The 19,829-nt window shown below is 56.3% G+C and overlaps 1 protein-coding gene across 2 annotated transcripts in view; it reads left to right on the top strand.

Annotated features, from left to right (window-relative positions):
* Positions 1-2,180: 2,180 nt before the first annotated feature.
* The window catches only part of LOC147725210 (uncharacterized), a 141,010-nt gene continuing 123,361 nt past the window's right edge, over positions 2,181-19,829 (top strand). The window contains exon 1 of one of the 2 annotated variants that reach the window (XM_086967134.1): positions 2,181-2,301. The gene's annotated coding sequence lies outside the window, so the exon portion shown is untranslated. Of the gene's footprint in view, positions 2,326-19,829 lie in introns of both variants that reach the window. The other variant, XM_086967133.1, reaches the window with a different exon arrangement.

The following is a 19,829-nucleotide window of genomic DNA, read 5'->3' as shown; positions in this document are numbered from 1 at the left end:
CAGTGTGTGAAGAGAGGGGGATCAGAGAGGGCAGTGTGTGAACAGAGGGGACAGGGAGCAGAGAGGGCAGTGTGTGAAGAGAGGGGGCAGGGAGCAGAGAGGGCAGTGTGTAAACAGAGGGGACAGGGATCAGAGAGGGCAGTGGGCAGTGTGTGAAGAGAGGGGGCAGGGAGCAGAGAGGGCAGTGTGTGAACAGAAGGGACAGGGAGCAGAGAGGGCAGTGTGTGAACAGAGGGGACAGGGAGCAGAGAAGGCAGTGTGTGAACAGAGGGGACAGGGATCAGAGAGGGCAGTGTATGAAGAGAGGGGACAGGGAGCAGTGAGGGCAGTGTGTGAACAGAAGGGACAGGGAGCAGAGAGGGCAGTGTGTGAACAGAGGGGACAGGGAGCAGAGAAGGCAGTGTGTGAACAGAGGGGACAGGGATCAGAGAGGGCAGTGTATGAAGAGAGGGGACAGGGAGCAGAGAGGGCAGTGTGTGAACAGAGGGGACAGGGAGCTGAGAGGGCAGTGTGTGAACAGATGGGACAGGGAGCAGAGAGGGCAGTGTGTGAAGAGAGGGGACAGGGAGCAGACAGGGCAGTGTGTGAACAGAGGGGACAGGGAGCAGAGAGGGAAGCGTGTGAACAGAGGGGACAGGGAGCAGAGGGGGCAGTGTGTGAAGAGAGGGGGCAGGGAGCAGAGAGGGGAGTGTGTGAAGAGACAGGGGCAGAGAGGGCAGTGTGTGAACAGAGGGGACAGGGAGCAGAGAGGGAAGCGTGTGAGCAGAGGGGACAGGGAGCAGAGAGGGCAGTGTGTGAAGAGAGGGGGATCAGAGAGGGCAGTGTGTGAACAGAGGGGACAGGGAGCAGAGAGGGCAGTGTGTGAAGAGAGGGGGCAGGGAGCAGAGAGGGCAGTGTGTAAACAGAGGGGACAGGGATCAGAGAGGGCAGTGGGCAGTGTGTGAAGAGAGGGGGCAGGGAGCAGAGAGGGCAGTGTGTGAACAGAAGGGACAGGGAGCAGAGAGGGCAGTGTGTGAACAGAGGGGACAGGGAGCGAAGAAGGCAGTGTGTGAACAGAGGGGACAGGGATCAGAGAGGGCAGTGTATGAAGAGAGGGGACAGGGAGCAGAGAGGGCAGTGTGTGAACAGAAGGGACAGGGAGCCGAGAGGGCAGTGTGTGAACAGAGGGGACAGGGAGCAGAGAGGGCAGTGTGTGAAGAGGGGGCAGGGAGCAGAGAGGGCAGTGTGTGAACAGATGGGACAGGGAGCAGAGAGGGCAGTGTGTGAAGAGAGGGGACAGGGAGCAGATAGGGCAGTGTGTGAACAGAGGGGACAGGGAGCAGAGAGGGCAGTGTGTGAACAGAGGGGACAGGGAGCAGAGAGGGCAGTGTGTGAAGAGGGGACAGGGAGCAGAGAGGGCAGTGTGTGAACAGAGGGGACAGGGATCAGAGAGGGCAGTGTGTGAAGAGAGGGGGCAGGGAGCAGAGAGGGCAGTGTGTGGACAAAGGGGACAAGGAGCAGAGATGGCAGTGTGTGAAGAGAGGGGACAGGGAGCAGAGAGGGCTGTGTGTGAAGAGGGGACAGGGAGCAGAGAGGGCAGTGTGTGAACAGAGGGGACCGGGAGCAGAGAGGGCAGTGTGTGAAGAGACAGGGAGCAGAGAGGGCTGTGTGTGAAGAGGGGACAGGGAGCAGAGAGGGCAGTGTGTGAACAGAGGGGACAGGGATCAGAGAGGGCAGTGTGTGAAGAGAGGGGGCAGGGAGCAGAGAGGGCAGTGTGTGGACAGAGGGGACAAGGAGCAGAGATGGCAGTGTGTGAACAGAGGGGACAGGGAACAGAGAGGGCTGTGTGTGAAGAGGGGACAGGGAGCAGAGAGGGCAGTGTGTGAAGAGACAGGGAGCAGAGAGGGCTGTGTGTGAAGAGGGGACAGGGAGCAGAGAGGGCAGTGTGTGGACAGAGGGGACATTCGGGATGTCTCTGTGTAGGTTTGAACCCATCCTGTTTCTCCAGCTCTCAGGTGTCTCGGCGCACGCCTGGGCGCACCCTGCTCTCCTTGTCAACCTACCCCCCCCTCTTCCTCCTCCCCCTGAGACCTTTCAGGAAAGTGAAACTCTGCTCTGAGGCTCTAGGGAGAGAAATGAAACTTAAACCGAAATAGGTCGCCCCACCCCAAGGTATACGAGTCTACACTGAGGCCTGGAGCAGAGGAGAGGAGAGAGAGGGAGCATCAGACGTCTGGGGACACCCAAGGTACTGAACCCAGGGGAGACCCAAGTACTGAACCCCAGGAGTGCCCCAGGTACTGAACCCCGGAAGAGCCCAAGGTACTGAACCCCGGAGAGCCACAGGTACTGAACCCAGGAGAGCCACAGGTACTGAACCCAGGAGAGCCCCAGGTACTGAACCCAGGAGAGCCCCAGGTACTGAACCCAGGAGAGCCCCAGGTACTGAACCCCAGGAGAGACCCAGGTACTGAAACCCGGAAGAGCCCCAGTACTGAACCCCGGAAGAGCCACAGGTACTGAACCCAGGAAGAGCCCCAGGTACTGAACCCAGGAGAGCCCCAGGTACTGAATCCCAGGAGAGCCCCAGGTACTGAACCCCAGGAGAGCCCCAGGTATACTGAACCCCAGGAGAGCCCCAGGTATACTGAACCCAGGAGAGCCCCAGGTATACTGAACCCAGGAGAGCCACAGGTACTGAACCCCGGGAGAGCCCCAGGTACTGAACCCAGGAGAGCCCTAGGTACTGAATTCCCGGGAGAGCCCCAGGTACTGAATTCCCGGGAGAGCCCCAGGTACTGAACCCAGGAGAGCCTCAGGTACTGAACCCAGGCAAGCCCCAGGTACTGAACCCAGGAGAGCCCCAGGTACTGAACCCAGGAGAGCCCAAGGTACTGAACCCAGGAGAGCCCCAGGTACTGAACCCAGGAGAGCCCCAGGTACTGAACCACAGGAGAGCCCCTGGTACTGAGCCCCAGGTTCTGAACCCCAGGAGAGCCACAGGTACTGAACCCCAGGAGAGCCCCTGGTACTGAACCCCAGGAGAGCCTCAGGTACTGAACCCCAGAGAGCCCCAGGGGGGCAGGTGAGTGAGTGTGGGGGTGGGGTGTGAGCGTGGAGGCGGGGGAGTGAGTGTGAGGCCGGGGGAGTGAATGTGGGGAGGTGAATGAGTGTGGCGGTGGGGGGTGAGCGTGTGGGGGGAGAGTGAGCATGGGGGAGGGGGAGTGAGTGTTGGGGCAGAGGAGTGAGTGTGGGTGTGGGGGAGTGAGTATGGGGGTGGGGAGTGAGTGTGGGGGCGGGGAGTGAGTGTGGGGGTGGGGAAGTTAGTGTGGGATGTGAGTGAGTATGAGGGTGGGGGCGTGAGCATGGGGGTGGGGGTGAGTGAGTGTGGGATGGAGGAGTGTGAGTGTGGGGGCTGGGATGTGAGTATGGGGTCGGGAGTGAGCTTGTGGGTGAGTGAGTGTGAGGGTGGGGATTGAGTGGGGGTGGGGGCATGGGGGTGGGGGAGTGAGTGTGGGGGCTGGGAAGTGAGTGTGGGGGCTGGGAAGTGAGTGTGGGGGCAGGGGAGTGAGTGTGGGGGCAGGGGAGTGAGTGTGGTGCAAGGGAGTGAGTGTGGGGGCAGGGGAGTGTGCATGCGGGGTGAGAGAGTGTGGAATGGTGGAGTCTGAGTGCGGGGGCAGGGGAGTGAGTGTAGGGGTGGGGAGTGAGTTTAGGGGAGTGTGGGATGGGGGAGTGTGAGTGTGGGGGCAGGGGAGTGAGTATAGGGGCGGGGAGTGAACATGGAGGGTGAGGGAGTGTGGGATGGGGGAGTGTGAGTGTGGGGGCAGGGGAGTGAGTGTGGGGGTGGTTGAGTGAGTTTAGGGGGCTGAGGGAGTGTGAGTGTAGGGGCAGGGGAGTGAGTGTGGGGGTTGGGAGTGAGCATGGAGGGTGAGGGAGTGTGGGATGGGGGAGTGTGAGTGTGGGGGCAGGGGAGTGAGTTTAGGGGGTGAGTGAATTTGGGGGCAGGAGAGTAAGTGGGGGAGTGTGAGTGTGGGGGTGGGGGGGTGAGTGAATTTGGGGGCGGGGGAGTAAGTGTCGGGGAGTGTGAGTATGGGGGCAGGGGAGTGAGTGTGGGGGCAGGGGAGTGAGCATGCCATGTGAGGGAGTGTGGGAGTGGGAATAGCGCGGACAGACCTGTCATGGAGAACTACAAGACTGAGTTACTCTTTTGCCAATCTTGTTGCAGAAACCTTTATTTCTTTCCAATTCAAGTGCTTAAATTTGCAAAAAATGGTGTCCGTTTAGACCCTTGGTCTGATATCACAGGTTAGTTTAATGTTCAGGCTGACATATCCGTCATACTGTTCTTCGTGAAAGTAAGATAAATAAAAGGCAAAACTTCAAGTTGAAAGAATCAAATAGACTTTAAACTGCAAAAATATGTAATGTGCTGCTTCTTACAGTATCTCGATACACCCAGGAATTCCAACATGGCTACATACGGGCTTTACTATCACCAGCAGGGCGTAGCTTCCATTGGTGCATCAGGTGCAGTGGCACCAGGGCACCAACGAGTGAGGGGCCCTATTTATTGCTGTATTTCACAATTCAAACACCGGCCAGGGGGCCCATTCCGTTCTTTCACTAAGTTCCCGGATGCATAGGCTAGCCACTACTCACCGGATCCTAAAATTCCTCTACCAGAAAGGACAGGCATGTGGGTGAAGGAAGTGGCAAAGACACACTCGCAAAACCAATAACCTGCGAGCACGGTTTTCCCTACAAAGTTGGTGAATGTAGTTTAAAGCAAACAGTAATTGTGGGCCCGGTCCCACATAGGATGATAATAAAGAAGGGTGAGGAGTGCGCACTTTACCGTAGGGCGGAATTTGCGTAATCGCGTTACGGAAATCTCTGCGAAACGGTAAAAAATCTCCGCAAACACGCAGAAATTCCACAAACATGCAGAATTGCTTGTTCGCGATGCTTTTTTACTGTTCTCAATCGCTGCTTGCATGTTCGGGGCGAATATCTCGCGAACAAGCATTTAAGAGCGTGAACACGCAAAAAATTTAGAGAAGTCGCGGAACGCAGAATTTTGGGCACTTTTGCGTTCTCCGCGGGACGCGAAATTACCCAAATTCTGCAAATTCCACAAACGGAACGGAATTTACCATCCAGGCTGTGAGAAGTTGGCCCGATATGCAACGTTCGCTATTCTAGCGACCGCTATGTATCGTTCCAACGACCCTTATGGTGTTTGGTTGTAAGTCAACCTATAGACCAGCTATCCTAGTAGCGTGGATACGAGCAGTCTAAGGCTAAAGACTCGAGAGGGCGCGTTAAGCCAGCTGTTTACCACACATGTACCCCTTGAACACCCAGTGAAAGGACACCACACAAGTGTTATGAAAATAAACAGGATATTTATTAAGAATCACAACAGCCCTGTACTCTTTATGAGGACAGGATACTAAGCACAAACCAAATCTCTTTAGCAAATACTTCAAGTGCACAATTAAAACAAGTGTCCGGGGACACGGGAAGATTAAGGTCTCGGGCGGACCCGATAAGGCAAGTCGGAAGCGAGGGACTCAGGACCCTAGAGTAAGGAGGCTATGCAGGCACCGAAATGCCGAGTTACCTAGCCACGAGGGCTGCGGCTGCACAAGTCTTACAGGCGTCAGGGTCTTCGCTGACGAGCCAGGAGCCGGAAGGAAAAGGAGTTGCTGGCCGGCGACCAGTGCTGAATAGTTCGTAGAGATCCAAGCCTGGATCGGAGATTGATGAAACCTGAAAGCAGAGGGGACCAAGTTCGTACTACTAGCCAGTAGTCAGAGGGTACCAGGAAGGCACCGGTTGGCCGTCACCTCGACCAGGTGAGTGGGCGACGCTAGGCGCTGCAGTCTCTCGGACCAGGAGGCGTTGTCGGCGACCACGGTGGAGGTGCGAGCTGTCCCACGAAGGATGATGCTGTCGGCGTCGCTGGGCCCAGGATGGGGCAACAAGCCTTGGCAGATCTCAGGGCCACGTGGTGGGCCTAAGATGGCGTCTTGAGTGGACCAGGAGGGTCCGGGGTGCTTCTCGCAAAGATGGAAGCAAGGGCCAGTCTGGAGCAACCAGACCAGCAGTGATGATTCTCGGATGTCGTCACAGAAGGGCACAAGCCAGCGGCGAGTGACCAGACAACGTGCTGAGCAGCGAGCAGAAGGGCCCCACGCAGATCGTGGAGATGCTGGGAGACTGCACTTCGGTGCTAGAGCGGCTCAGGGTCGGGGCTTCTCGGACCCCAGAGCACTCACCAGAGAGTTACCTCGATGGTCGTGCTGGTTTTTAAGAGCGTGCAGGTTCTGATGATGGCCGGTCCCTCGAGGTCTCGTCGCACCCACAGATCACAGCTGAGCTGATGACGTGGGTAGAGGTCAGAGGTGCCAGGGAAGCCGGTTCTCGTCGAGCTGGGCCGTCGGATCCTTGAGGAAGGACTTGCAGCAAACCGCAGAGTTCTTAGATGGTGCCCGCTGATGCAGGGTGACTACTCCTTAGTCACAAGGGAGAAATCTTGAGAAGAGTCTTGAGTGTCCTTTCGTAGAAAGTAGTTCTTGATTCAAAGATGATCTAATTTGGAAGGGTCCCCGCTCCGGTCTTTATCCTAAAGAAAGGGGTGGGTACATGACTAGGTCCTGCCCTAAGGGTGGGACCAGGAAGGGGGGTAGTTACGCCCCTCTCCCCTGCCGGACTTTCCCCAGGCCAGGGCTGTCGCCCCTGGAACTGGTTCTAACCGGCAGATGCGTAGTGAGCACCGGGGTGCCACTCCGCAGTCACCTTCTCGCCAAAGCCCTACCTACCCAGAATACACAAACCCTGTCTGGGACGGTGCGAACAGCGCCCTCGACAGGAAACCCTTTGTCCAAGTGCTCCTCGCTGGAAGGACTCCCAGCAGCAGGAGGTCAGACTCGTGTCTGTGGTGGCAGCATCCATTTTGTGGAGCTGAGGCTTCAGTTAACTTTAACCGGGGTTCACAGTTACGTACATGTCGTGTCCCTCTAGAAGGGTGGGATGCTAACCTCATCGCCAGAATTGGTGAGAGGGCAGCACCCCGATTCGTATGACACCTTACTCGACATGCCTTGATAACGCGACACCGGAGTTACCGATGGTACGCGTTATCATGGAACAGCTATTGGGTCTTGATTCCGCAAGCTGCAACCGGGCTCGGCTCGGGCCTGAACCTAGCTCACACGAGCCCACGCACTCTGCCTTCAGGATTGTTAAGGCCTGCCATAGGAGTGACTGATAGGGACTCAGGTGTCCATTGTATGGTTAGATATAGAGCTACTATACCTAAAGCGAAGGGTGGTTACACGTCTTCGCCCCAGCTGTCGTGCAGCCAGTTGTGTCAAATTTAGGAGGCCAGCCAGGGGTGGCATAATACATGCTTCAGCCCCTGGCGGCCCTGGGTACACCTATGCCCTGCGTTACGGGGTCTGATAAGGTGGCCCAGTACCAATTGGTAAATGCACCTAGGGTACATATCGTAATTTAGAAAGAGAACAGCCAGGCTGTGGGTCTGATTAGCGGGCCCACAGCCAGAGAAAGTCGTAAACCAGTGAAACAAAAGCAAAAAATCTGGGTGATCATAGGATTGCAGACCCTACTCTCCTACATGACCCCCCCCCAAACGTCGGAACAATAAGCTAACCTTGACCAGGTGAGTCTTCTTGTTCTAAGTGGAAATATCTGGAGAGCCCATCGGCATTGCCATGATCAGTACCAGGTCTATGTTCCACTGTAAAGTCCATCCCCTGTAGGGAAATGGACCACCTAAGCAGTTTGGGGTTTTCACCCTTCATCTGATTTAGCCACAAGAGGGGCTTATGGTCGGTCTGAATCTTGAAGTGAGTGCCAAACAAGTATGGCCTCAGCTTCTTCAGGGCCCAAACCACAGCAAAGGCCTCCCTCTCAATAGCTGACCAATTCTTCTCTCTAGGGGTCAGCCTTCTGCTTATAAAAGCAATGGGCTGGTCTTGACCATCAAAATTCAGTTGAGAAAGAACAGCTCCCACACCCAACTCAGAAGCATCTGTTTGGACAATGAATGGTTTGGAGTAGTCCGGACTCTTGAGGATAGGCGCCGTGCACATGGCCTGCTTTAGGTCATCGAATGCTTTTTGACAGCTCGCTGTCCACTGAACCTTTTTTGGCATTTTCTTACTTGTCAGTTCGTTTAATGGTGTCACAATGGAACCATAGTTCCTGACAAACTTCCTATAGTAACCAGTCAGGCCCAAGAAAGCTCGAACCTGAGTCTGGGTGGTTGGAGGAGCCCAGTCCCTGATTGACTGTATCTTGCTCTCCAGTGGCTGAACCTGACCTCCACCTACAAGGTGGCCCAGGTATACAACCTGTGTCTGCCCTATCTGGCACTTGGTGGCCTTGATAGTGAGACCTGCCGCTTGCAGTGCCTCTAACGTCTTCCGCAGGTGGACCAGGTGATCCTCCCAGGTGGAGCTAAAGACAGCGATATCGTCAAGATACGCCGCGCAGAAGTCATCCAGCCCAGTAAGGACTTGATTCACCAACCGTTGGAAGGTGGCAGGTGCATTTTTCAGACCGAAGGGCATCACCACGAACTGATAATGCCCACCAGGGGTTGAAAATGCGGTTTTAGGCTTGGCGTCCTCAGCTAACCTGATTTGCCAATACCCAGCTGTCAGGTCAAACGTACTTAGGTAGTTGGCCGAAGCCAATCTATCGATAAGCTCGTCTGCCCTTGGTATTGGGTGGGTGTTGGACAGGCCACAAGAAGGGCCCGCTCCCCCTCTGCCCGACCAGGCCCGAGCCCGGTCCCTCAAGTGTCACACACCACCACTTCACGTTTTCCGTCCCCTCCGGGACCCCTGCCTCTGAACATATCCACCTCGTGGGCCTGATCCACTACTGGCCCGCGCGCCCAACCTGGGCGCCATCTTGGACACTACGCCACGAGGCCGCGTGGCCTCCGATCGACCCTAACCCTGGGCCTGGCCAGGCCTCAGACATCCCGGCACCACCATCCACCCAGGAGGTGAGCGGACTACTTGGCAGGTCAATGGGAGAAAGAGGTGTCGATGGCTCTCCCCCGCCAGGTACCGCTCGCCCCCGACCTCCCCGGGCGCTGGCTCCACCCCCCTGCTGGGTGTCTGGACTCTCCCATCCCGGACCTCCCGACCTCCAAGTGCGAGGGTCCGGACATCAAGGGGCCGCAGCCCTATAACTGGGGCAGCTCCAGAGCAGGAAGGCAGTTGTATCTTGGAGTCGAGAGACGCAGAGAAGAACTCATCCTTGACGGGCTACTGGCGCTGCCGTAGCTCTGCCTTGCGAACTATCGTCCTACCTGCTGGCGCTGCCGCAACCTTCGTAACCTTCATCGTCGTCGGGACCTGCTGGCGTGGCCGCGGACCGTTTGTAACTACCATCTTCATCGGGACCTGCAGGCTCCGCCGCGGACCGTCGCTTCCTTCTTCCATCTCGGGACCTGCTGGCTCCGCCGCGGCCCGTCCATCTAGAACGCCGAGCTCGAGGATTGAGAGCTATTCCACCTATTGGTAACAAGACTGTCCCGCTACCCTTTTCCCAATCCAGAGACCAGAATCGAGGGGACCCCGGAGTCCAGACCTCCTTGTATTATCTGACCGTACTTGAAGAATTGCCTATAAAGCATCGTTGAACCTTAACCTTGTGTGGTGTACGTCTGTGGGGGGGAAGTTACTTGTCTGTACGATTCGCTGGAGGCGGCTCTCCCCGGAGACCTCTCCCCTTATCCTCGGCCGACCCTCCCGGTCCGTCTAACATTGGTGGCCAGCGGCGCGATCCGAATCACCGCATAATCGTACAGAGAGTAGCTCACCCCACGACGAAATCACAATGACAACCAAAGAAAGCGGATCCACCGAGAAATTTCAGATGGAGAAATTGGAAGAATACAGCCATCGTGAATTAAAACAGTTCTGCATCGAACTAGGTATCGCTACCACCGGTCTAAGTACCAAAGATGATTTCAAACATGCCCTGGAGTCCTGGGCAGAAACCGGGACCGTCAGACCCCCGGACCAAAATATCGCAGCCGTAGAAAAAGACACCACGGCCCCCGAGGAGCGAGGAACGGGTGTCTCGCAAAACGAGATCCAGGAACGAGAAAGAACACGACTACATGAACTAGAAATGGCCCGGCTCAAAATGGATGGTGAACTCAAGTTGGCCGAACAGAAACTGAGCTTAGAGCATCTGCGTCTCCGAGAAGAAAGAGAGGAAAAACAGAGACAAAGGGAGCTGGAAGAAAAAAGACTGGCGTATGAACACGAGCGCAAATTGGCTGAGATAGACTTACGCAAACAGAACAAAGAATTAGGGGTGCTCGAGCAACCCCGCACCCCAGGGACAACAGATAAGAAGGTACACATCCCCAAGGATGTCGTTCGAGAATACTTCCGAGAGGACGACATCCAGCAATGGTTCAAGGCCTATGAAATCGCTATGACCGCTCACCGGATCGATCGAAGCGACTGGGGAGCCGGTCTATGGGGGAGATTCCTCAATGAGGGCCGCGATGCCCTGCTACAGCTCCCGGACCATCTGATGACCTCCTATGACCACATGAAAGCTGCCCTCCTCACCCGCTATGGGCTCACACCCGAGATGTACCGTCAGAGGTTCCGAGACTGCACCCGCATCCCGGGTACAACTTGGGTGGACTACGTGAACTATTTTAGCCGAGCCTTCGAGGGCTGGATCAAAGGAAGCAATGTCACAACTTATGAACAACTCTTCAATCTCATGGTGTGGGAGCATCTATCAAACAATTGCTTCATTGAGCTCCGGCAGCACCTCCTCGACAGCAAAATGACTGATCCGCGGCAGCTCGCAGCCGAGGCTGACCGATGCGAAATCACCAGAGTGGGTCGAAATGGATCCTATGAACAGAACCGGAACAACCACGGTCAGCACCGTCCCCGAGGAGGAGGAGGGGGCCAAGGGCGAGGAAGAGACAACGTCCCGGCCGCCCCCGCTACCAGCACCACCCCCCCGGCCAACCGGGGCAGCACCCCGGCACGACCGGGATACAGAGCCAATGTCACGTGTCACCGATGCCAACGAGTCGGCCACTATGCAAACGACCCAAATTGCCCACAGTACCAAAGCCCAAGACCCCGCCAGGTGGCTGCTGCTGCCCTGGGGGAGGAACAGATCTCCGAGGAGCAGGAAGAATATGAGCAAGAGCATCAAGAATGGGAGCCAGCCGCCATGGCTCTAGCATGCTTAGGGGGGAAAGACATGGTCCCGCGGGTCCCCCTACCCGCTAACACCCGGAAGTACAGCCAATGGGTGAGCATCAATGGACGCCAGGCCGAAGCCCTCCGTGACACCGGGGCCAGTGTAACAGCCGTCCGCTGTCACCTGGTGACCCCAGAACAGTTCCTACCAAACATTCTCTGCCCTGTCCGTTCAGCCGATAACTCGGAGAGTCTGTGTCCGATGGCCTGCGTCCCTTTTGAATGGGGAGGGGTCTCCGGCATGTTGAAGGTGATGGTCCGAGATGATGCCCCCGTAGACTGCCTCCTGGGAAATGACCTTGAAAGCTCTCCGTGGGCAGCCGTAGAACGAAGAGAACACCTGGGGATGTTAGGCATCCCGGACTGGGCGTGCGTCACCACCCGGTCCATGGCCGCCTGTGCCAATCCCCGACCCGAGGAACCCGAATGGCCGGCGCCCCCTCCCCCGGTCGCTCCAGTCGAAGAGACCGACCGTGCCGTCCCCCCAGAACCAGCTCAACCTCCGGACCTCGCTGGCCTCGACCAGTGGCATCAAGAGGGGGGGCCCACACAGGAACAGTTTCGCCAAGAGCAGAAGACCTGTCCCTCCCTCGAGGGACTCCGCCAACAAGCCCTCGCCCAGAGCGCAGGGGATACCTCCGGAACACATTGGATCTATTGGGACAATGATCTGCTATACAGTGAACAAAGAATCGCGGAGCTGGGGGCCAGCCGAGTGCTAGTGGTGCCCCTCCATTTTAGAGACTTCTTGCTAAATCTGGCCCACGATGTCCCCCTGGCTGGACACCTGGGTCAGGATAAAACATACAGCCGCCTAGTGACCCACTTCTTCTGGCCGAAAATGAGGAATGATGTACTCCAGCATTGCCGATCTTGCCCCACGTGCCAAGCCAGTGGAAAGAGCGGCCGCAAACTAAAAGCCCCCCTGCAACCATTTCCAGTGGTCACCACCCCGTTCGAGAGGGTCGGGATAGACATTGTGGGGCCCCTGGACCCCCGCACAGCCCAAGGACATCGGTTCATCCTGGTACTGGTGGACCACGCCACCCGCTACCCCGAGGCTGTGCCCCAGCGAACTGTGACAGCCCCGGTAGTCGGCCGGGCCCTGATGGGGATCTTCTCCCGGGTGGGCTTCCCCCGAGAAGTCGTCAGCGACAGAGGCACGAACTTTATTTCCAAATATATGAAGTCCCTCTGGCAACAGTGTGGGGTCACCTACCGATTCACAACCCCCTATCACCCTCAAGGAAACGGACTCGTTGAGCGGTTCAACCGCACGCTCAAAGGGATGATTGGGGGGTTGGAAGAGCCCCTCCGTCGCCAGTGGGATGTGCTGCTGCCGTGCCTCCTCTTCGCGTATCGAGAGGTCCCCCAGAAGTCCCTCGGCTTCAGCCCGTTTGAACTATTGTATGGACACCCCGTACGGGGGCCGCTCAGTCTAGTCAAAGAAGGCTGGGAAATGCCCCCTCTAAAGAACCCTCCAGATGTCTTCAAATACCTCCTAACCCTCCGCAACCAGACCCGACGGTTCAGAGAGCTGGCAAAAGCAAACTTGGAGGCCAGTCAGGAGGACATGAAAAAGTGGTATGACCAAAATGCCTCCTCCATCGAATTTGAACCCGGCCAACAAGTATGGGTGATGTCTCCCACCGAACCCTGCGCCCTGCAAGACAAGTGGACGGGGCCCTTCAAGGTAGTCGAGCGCAAGAGCCCTGTCACCTATCTCATCGACATGGAGTCCTCACGGAACCCCCTCCGGGTCCTCCACGCTAATAGACTGAAACCCCACTTTGTGCGTTCAGAACTCAGCCTCCTGATGGCAACAGACAATGGAGCCGAGGAGGACTCCGAACCCCTCCCTGACCTCCTACGGACTCGGGAGAAGGACGGCTCCGTGGACGGGGTCCGACTCTCGGAGGCCCTCACCCTGGAACAACGCCAAGAATGTCGTGACCTTCTGTTGCAGTTCGCCAGCCTGTTTTCACTCACCCCAGGTGTCACCTCCTGGTGTGTGCACGACGTGGACACGGGGGACAGCCCCCCTATCCGCCACCGGCCCTACCGCGTACCAGATCGGGTACGGGCCTGCATCCAGGAAGAAGTAACCAAAATGCTCACGCTCGGGGTCATTGAACACTCAGACAGCCCCTGGGCCAGCCCAGTAGTCCTGGTCCCCAAAGCAGCCACTCCCGGCACCACACCGGAACTCCGGTTCTGCGTCGACTACCGGGGCTTGAATGCGGTCACCAGGACAGACGCGCACCCCATCCCCCGGGCAGACCAGCTAATCGACCGCATGGGAGCTGCCCGCTACCTCAGCATTTTCGACCTGACGGCGGGCTACTGGCAGATCGGCCTCACATCCCGGGCCCAAGAACGGTCTGCATTTTCCACTCCTGACGGCCACTATCATTTCAAGGTCATGCCCTTCGGCATGAAGAATGCCCCAGCAACGTTTCAGCGACTCGTTAATCAGGTCTTGGCCGGGCTCGAAGGATTCAGCGCCGCCTACCTAGACGACATCGCTGTATACAGCCACCACTGGTCCAACCACCTCCATCACCTCCGAGCGGTGCTACAAGCCCTTCAGCGAGCTGGCCTCACGATCAAGGCCAGCAAATGCCAGATTGGGCAGGGGTCCGTAACCTACCTCGGACACCAGGTGGGAAGCGGCCTGGTGGCCCCTCTGCAGCTCAAGATCGCCGCCATCCAGTCCTGGCAGCCCCCCATCACCCAGACCGAGGTACGCGCCTTTCTGGGACTCACGGGCTATTACCGACGGTTCGTGAAGGACTATGGTACCATAGTGGGGCCCCTCACAGAACTCACGTCCAAAAATCAACCAAAGAAGGTCAATTGGACCCCAGAGTGTCAAACAGCCTTCGAACACCTGAAGGCCGCCATGTGCTCCGCTCCTGTGCTCCAGGCCCCCGACTACAGCCGGGAATTCGTCGTCCAGACGGATGCCTCCGACCACGGCATTGGAGCGGTCTTGTCCCAATTGAACCCCGAAGGCCTTGATCAGCCAGTGGCCTTCATCAGCAGACGGCTCCTACCTCGAGAACAACGCTGGAGCACCATCGAGAGGGAGGCCTTCGCCGTGGTATGGGCCCTAAAAAAACTCCGGCCCTACCTCTTTGGCACACACTTCCGGGTACAGACCGATCATCGACCCCTGCAGTGGCTGATGCAGATGCGGGGGGAGAACCCAAAACTACTACGTTGGTCCATCTCCCTACAAGGGATGGACTTCACTGTGGAACATCGGCCTGGACCAGACCACGCCAACGCGGATGGCCTGTCTCGCTTTTTCCGCCTCGACGAGGAGAGTCCCCAAGAGGATGGGTGACTCTCCCCGCCTTCAGCTGGGGGGGACGCATGTTGGACAGGCCACAAGAAGGGCCCGCTCCCCCTCTGCCCGACCAGGCCCGAGCCCGGTCCCTCAAGTGTCACACACCACCACTTCACGTTTTCCGTCCCCTCCGGGACCCCTGCCTCTGAACATATCCACCTCGTGGGCCTGATCCACTACTGGCCCGCGCGCCCAACCTGGGCGCCATCTTGGACACTACGCCACGAGGCCGCGTGGCCTCCGATCGACCCTAACCCTGGGCCTGGCCAGGCCTCAGACATCCCGGCACCACCATCCACCCAGGAGGTGAGCGGACTACTTGGCAGGTCAATGGGAGAAAGAGGTGTCGATGGCTCTCCCCCGCCAGGTACCGCTCGCCCCCGACCTCCCCGGGCGCTGGCTCCACCCCCCTGCTGGGTGTCTGGACTCTCCCATCCCGGACCTCCCGACCTCCAAGTGCGAGGGGCCGCAGCCCTATAACTGGGGCAGCTCCAGAGCAGGAAGGCAGTTGTATCTTGGAGTCGAGAGACGCAGAGAAGAACTCATCCTTGACGGGCTACTGGCGCTGCCGTAGCTCTGCCTTGCGAACTATCGTCCTACCTGCTGGCGCTGCCGCAACCTTCGTAACCTTCATCGTCGTCGGGACCTGCTGGCGTGGCCGCGGACCGTTTGTAACTACCATCTTCATCGGGACCTGCAGGCTCCGCCGCGGACCGTTGCTTCCTTCTTCCATCTCGGGACCTGCTGGCTCCGCCGCGGCCCGTCCATCTAGAACGCCGAGCTCGAGGATTGAGAGCTATTCCACCTATTGGTAACAAGACTGTCCCGCTACCCTTTTCCCAATCCAGAGACCAGAATCGAGGGGACCCCGGAGTCCAGACCTCCTTGTATTATCTGACCGTACTTGAAGAATTGCCTATAAAGCATCGTTGAACCTTAACCTTGTGTGGTGTACGTCTGTGGGGGGGAAGTTACTTGTCTGTACGATTCGCTGGAGGCGGCTCTCCCCGGAGACCTCTCCCCTTATCCTCGGCCGACCCTCCCGGTCCGTCTAACAGTGGGCGTCAGTCTTAGTGACTGCATTGAGACCCCTGTAGTCTACGCAAAACCTCATCTCTCTCTTACCACCCTGGGTGTGAGGTTTCGGCACTAGAACTACGGGACTAGCCCAAGGGCTATCCGAGGGTTCAATGACTCCCAGCTTCAACATTTTCTGCACTTCACTCTTGATGCAGTCTCTAACGTGATCAGGCTGCCTGTAGATTTTACTCTTCACGGGCAGGCTGTCACCAGTGTCAACCTCATGGGTGCACCAATCGGTCTGGCTGGGTGTTAGAGAAAACATATGTCTGAACGACTGAAGAACCTGTTTACAGTCGCTCTGTTGATGTCCGGAGAGGCTGCCACAAAAGACAACACCATCTACCGAGCCATCGTCAGGATTCTGAGTGAGCAGGTCGGGGAGAGGGTCACTCTCCTCTTCCTGTCCCTCATCTAGGGCCATGAGCAAACTCATGTCCTTCCTGTCGACATATGCTTTTAGCCTGTTGACATGAAGCACCCTGTGGGGGCTCCGGGGAGTTCCCAGGTCGACCATGTAGGTGACCTCTCCCTTTTTCTCCAGGATGGTGTAGGGCCCGGACCATTTGTCCTTGAGTGCTGCTGGGGCCACTGGCTCCAACACCCACACCTTCTGTCCGGGCTGGTAAACAGTCAAGACAGCCTTTTGGTCATGCCAAGCTTTTTGGAGTTCTTGGCTGGCCTTAAGGTTTTCAGATGCCTTTTCCATGTATTCAGCCATCCGCGAGCGGAGGCCAAGCACATAGTCCACTATGTTGGCGGCAGGCTTTTTGAGAGGTCTCTCCCATCCTTCCTTCACCAAACACAGGGGTCCCCTTACAGGATGCCCGTACAAAAGTTCAAAAGGGCTGTAGCCAACCCCCTTCTGTGGGACTTCTCTGTAGGCGAACAAGAGGCAGGGGATCAGGACGTCCCATCTACGCCGAAGCTTTTCCGGTAGTCCATGAATCATCCCTTTTAGGGTCCTGTTGAATCTCTCAACAAGCCCATTGCATTGTGGGTGATAGGGTGTAGTGAACTTGTAGTTAACACCACATTCCTTCCACATAGCAGTTAAGTAGCTCGACATAAAGTTTGCACCTCTGTCGGAGACGACCTCCTTAGGGAAGCCCACTCTGGAGAACACTCCAACTAGGGCTCTTGCCACAACAGGTGCTGTAGTGGTCCTAAGGGGAATAGCTTCAGGATACCTGGTGGCATGATCCACTACCACCAGTATAAACTTGTGCCCTGACGCTGTAGGTGGTTCCATGGGACCGACGATGTCGATCCCCACCCGTTCAAAGGGTACCCCCACCACAGGCATTGGTATAAGGGGGGCCTTTGTCGTGCCACCTGACTTACCACTGGCTTGGCAAGTGACACAGGAGCGGCAAAACTCCTTGGTATCTTCGTTCATGTGAGGCCAGTGAAAGTGTGAGACAAGCCTGTCCCACGTTTTCGTCTGGCCTAAGTGACCTGCTAAGGGAATCTCGTGGGCCAAGGTAAGTAGGAAACCACGCTGAGACAAGGGTACGACCAGCCTCCTGGTCATGCCAGGCTTGGGGTCTCTTGACTCAGTGTACAGGAGTCCATCTTCCCAGTATACCTTGTGGGTACCTGTGGCGTTCCCAGCAGCCTCAGCAGCAGCCTGCTGTCTGAGGGGTTCAAGAGAAGGGCAGTCTAACTGGTCCTTCCCCAGGTCTTCCCTTGAGGGTCCCCCTGAACCCAAGAATTCAACTTGATCAAGTTCGAATTCCCTAGGCTCAGTTTCCCGCAATTCCTGTAGGTCAGCCTCCTCTGAGACTTGATCCTCGACCTGGGGCAAGGGGGAAGGCGCAGCCTTAACCCTACTGCTCTTTTTCTTGGGAGGTGTCTGGTCCGTTGTTCCAGGATCCAGCACCTGCTCAGTGGGGCATTTCCTGACCTGTGACCTAGTCACAGCGAACACATGTGCTGGCAATCCTAACATTTCCATGTGAGTCCGGTGCTCCACTTCTGACCATTGTGACGACTCCAAATCATTGCCCAACAAACAATCCACTGGGAGGTCTGGACTAACTACAACCTTCTTTTGGCCAGTTACCCCTCCCCAGGAGAAAGCTACAATTGCCATACTGTGATTGGTAGTGACATTGCTTGCATTGGTCACCAGGAATTCTGTACCTGGCATGATCTGTCCAGGGTCCACAAAGTTAGGCGTCACCATGGTGACGCTGGCACAAGTGTCCCTATAGGCCTGAGCCATCTTTCCATTTATGAAAGGCGTCTGTCGGTATTTGCCCAAAGTATTGGGGCTTACGTCAGGGGATACGTCCGCGTCCCCTGTACTGACAAGGACAGCCTGAGTGAGTGTGCCAACTAAGTTGTCACGCCCCTCAGAACCCAGGGTTAACCCTACTAAACCCTTGGGAGGCGCACTACCACTGCTGACTGTACTAGGGGGCACAGGTGCCTTAGGGGCTGCAGTGGCAGGAGTCTGCCCTCCTCCTTTCTTGGTGCACTCACTAAACCAGTGAGATTTACTTTTACAGTACTGGCACCATCTTTTGGATTGGCCTTCTTTCTTCTTTTGGGGAGCCTAACCCCCACCCTCTTTGGGTTGTTGGGGACCTGTCGAAGACTTCTGGTCACTTTGTTCCCCTTTAGAATCTTTACCCTTCTGGTCTGCTTTCTTCTGACCACCTTGATTCTGGCCCTGGTTCTGTTTAACTCTTGTACGAACCCATCTGTCTGCCTTCTTTCCCAATTCTTGGGCAGAGGTCAGATCCGAGTCGACAAGATGCTGATGCAACAACTGGTTCTGACAATTGTTTAAAATTTGTTCTCTCATCATCAAATTATACAATCCTTGATAATCAGCAACCTTACTGCCCAGCAACCAGCCCTCAAAAGCCTTAGTGGCACAATCGACAAAATCAGACCAATCTTGAGACTGCGTTTTCTGGGTATCCCTGAACAGCACCCTGTACTGCTCAGTGGTTAGGCCGAACCCTTCAACGAGTGTATTTTTCAAGATTTGGTAATTGTTAGCATCCTCCACCCTTGTGGTGAGGAGCTTGTCTCTTCCTTTTCCTTCAAAGGAGAGCCACAAGATAGCTGCCTACTGACTCTGGGGAACACCCTGCACAGTGCAGGCCCTCTCCAAAGCAGTAATCCATTTGTGGATGTCGTCCCCTTGTTTAAAGGGGGGCACTATCTTACCAAGGTGTTTCGTATCGAAACTCTTTTCCCTATTACTAGGTACATTGCTGCCACCAGTTGGGACTGCCCCACTTAACTGTTGCTCTCTAGCAAAGGCAAGCCTCTCTTTGGCCAGGGCAAGTTCTTCCCTTTCAATCCTTAGATTGGCTGCCCTTTCCTTAGCTTCGTACACTCTCCTCTGAGGGGACGTCATCCCTCTCTGAGACGAGTTGTGAGAGCCATTGGTTTGAAGGGATCTGCCAGAGCCTCTTGACAGAGATCTGGCTCGTCCATTCCCAATGTTAAGCTGACCTGATAGTGGCCCCAGGGGTCCCCCAGTACCGCTATCATGTTTGCTTAAGTTGGACCTGCTTAGTCTGACGACTTCTACCTGTCCCTTATCTGCCTCATCCCCAGAGAGATCCTCATCCTCATCCTCCTCCACATCTTCGTTCTCAGTTGCGAGGTGGATGAGGTCAGGATCGTCCCGGGTTCCCTCAAGGGGAGGCATGTCTCCTTCTGGATTAGAAGAGCTACGAAGTTTCTCAGCTCTTCTGGCATCATAAGTCTCCAAGAGACCAATCAGAAAGGACGTTGTGGGGTTAGACCCCTGCTGAATCTTCCTGGAGTGACACAGTCGTCTTAACTCCTTGAAGCTCAGCACAGTATATCCTGAAGGGATGACCTGTGGAGGGTCAACTGACACAAGGGGAGACCCAGAGTTTCCTCCTTTGTCCGACATACTGTTTCTCGTGTGGTGTAAGTGATGCACCTACCTACACTACGTGTTTACCTACTGTACCCTTGCTAAGAGTTGTAGCCAAGGTGTGCTAAGCCTTGAGGAGCTACAACAGCTGGTTCAGTAGAACTCAGAGTATTCTAAGCTTTAGTTATATGTACTAACAGTACTTGTGCGATCTTTCAACAAGATATTCTTAGGATACGTGTGGTAAAACAACAGCAAGCTC

This window comes from Lissotriton vulgaris, chromosome 4_1 (assembly GCF_964263255.1).
Source record: "Lissotriton vulgaris chromosome 4_1, aLisVul1.2, whole genome shotgun sequence".
Taxonomy (NCBI): Eukaryota; Metazoa; Chordata; class Amphibia; order Caudata; family Salamandridae; genus Lissotriton; species Lissotriton vulgaris.
Note: the sequence above shows the minus strand (reverse complement) of the source record. Positions and strands in the feature narration are given on the sequence as shown.